The 2,355-nt window shown below is 36.3% G+C and overlaps 1 pseudogene across 1 annotated transcript; it reads left to right on the forward strand.

Annotated features, from left to right (window-relative positions):
• Positions 1-760: 760 nt before the first annotated feature.
• Positions 761-1,149, forward strand: LOC308414947 (small ribosomal subunit protein uS8-like; annotated as a pseudogene). The gene has a single exon. The product of its transcript is annotated as a small ribosomal subunit protein uS8-like (transcript).
• Positions 1,150-2,355: the final 1,206 nt, after the last annotated feature.

The raw sequence follows: 2,355 nt of genomic DNA on the forward strand, positions 1-2,355 counted from the left end.
TTATCCATACTGGTTTATTAGATGATAGATGTGAATGCATATACTTAGGGTGAACTAGGGATTAAAGATCTTTTGTAGGAAGAAATGCCCAGGAAAGGAAGTTCATTGGCTCGACACTCAGGGCCTATCTAGACACCTCATTAGCACAGAGAACTCCTGGTGTCTGTTATGTGATCCAGTGCCCACCATCCTCTCGGTGGTGTGTGGTGGTTACAGAGCCGGTTCAAAAATAGGGAGCTGTTCAACTTCCACTGATCAAGTCTCAGATTCCCTGGGTCTGAGCAGTTCTTCTGTCTGGTATAATACCAGTGTTTGGAAAATGAAACTTGAGGATCAGAGTTTTGAAGTCAGCTTCAGCTATATACCGAGTTTAAGAACAGCCTAGGCTACATGCATCCCATCTTAGAAAAACAAAAGTCTCTAATTCACCTATGACATCTATGTCTTGAATTTTTAAGATGGTAGAAAATGGGGATCTAAATACACTTTCATACAAATTGGAAAGTGCCTCAGTATGATTTAACTTTTAAAAATCTTTAACTTTTAAGAATCTTTTTAAGAAGTCTAACTTTTAAAAGCCTTCATATTCTTCATAGTTTCCTGAAGATACAATTTACAACTTAGATGAAGGATTATGATTACACAACAGCAGCAACAACAAATACTTTAAAGCTTGAAAATTTAAAGTTTTCCTTTAGAAAAATTATACCGGCCCCTCCCACTCTTTCTGCCCTCTTCTGTCGCAGTCACTGTGGCGCGAATGAATGTTCTGGCAGATGCTCTCAAGAGCATCAACAACGCTGAGAAGAGAGGCAAATGGCAGGTCCTCATCAGGCCGTGTTCTAAAGTCATTGTCCGATTCTAACTGATGATGAAGCACGGATACATTGTTAATTTGAGATCATTGATGATCAGAGTTGGGAAGGTCGCTGTGAACCTCACAGGAGACTGAACAAGTGAGTTATAAGTCCCAGGTTTGATGTTCAACTCAAAGACCTAGAAAAATGGCAGAACAACCTGCTCCCATCACGGCAGTTTGGTTTCATTGTGCTGACAACCTCCGCTGGCATCATGGACCATGAAGAGGCAAGACGAAAACACACAGGAGGGAAAATCCTGGGATTCTTTTTTTTTAATGTAAAAGCATAAGTAAAAAGCCTCTGTGGACTAAGAAAAAATATTATACCAATTTTCATCCTCACAAAGAGTACATGAAGAGAAAATACATTTCCCACAGATTCAATAATACTTAATATTCCCATTTTCTCTGATTTTATAAGCCAACAATGTTAATTTTTTTCTTAATTACTTGGAGTTGTAGCAAGGGATGGGCTAACATCACTTACAAGAAGAATTCCAGTAATCTGGTCCAGTCCCTTGTACATCCTTTCCCGGACTGGAACATTCCCTTGTCCTAAAATCTGCCTTACCCACGTATTCCTGCATAATGTTCTACATACACAGTCCTGTGGGTCCAAGATCTGACTTTCCAAGTAGGTAATTGATAGGAGACCCGATTAATTAAAAGAACTTCATACTGTTTTTGGAATGATTTGATAATGGATTGCAATAGGAAATATTTATATCCTTGGTTCTTTTAATTCCCATTTGAGGAATATTAAACAAAAAGAAAAAAGAAAATCAGAATAATCAGGTTAAAACTGTAGGTAAAAAAACAAATAACTTAGATGGTACCAATAGAGAGCTGGTTAAGTAAACTAGTCTACATTTGAATGAAAGCAGATCATTTCTACAAAGTGTGTGTGTATGTATGTGTATGTATGTGTGAGTGTGTTTTATGTGTGTGTATAAAGACATCAAGGTTTTTTGCATATTCCAAAATAAAATACTTAGTTCTTATTTTATTAGGTAGGTATTTATTGAGCATCTACTAAATACCAGACAGAATTCTAGACACTGGGAAGAGAATTAGAAATGACTCATTGCCTTTCTCTTGTGGAGTTTAATACTAATAGCATATATACTATCATCTTATCTGCATGAAATTATAAATGTGCGGTTGTGTTTAAATAAAAGGAAGTATCTGAAAAGAAGTTCACTTTAAAGTTAGTGGTTATTTTCTGAGTGGTAAAATTTTAATATCTTGTTTTTTGTTATTAAAAATATTTGACTTTCATAATGTTTACAACCAGAAGATACAATAAATCCATATCCAATTTGTGAGGAAGACTCTAGGTCATCACCCTTCACTTCAGTCTCAGTCATTCTCCTGAAAATATCATGGACACCTTTGGCATCTCTTTTGAGGGGTAGTTAAGGGAAAACATTCCCAGATATTTCAGTACTTGTAGGTGGGGAGATGACCAATGTTATAAGAGTACTGATCACAATTTT

The sequence above is a fragment of the Micromys minutus genome, assembly GCF_963924665.1.
Source record: "Micromys minutus genome assembly, chromosome: X".
NCBI classification, from domain to species: Eukaryota; Metazoa; Chordata; class Mammalia; order Rodentia; family Muridae; genus Micromys; species Micromys minutus.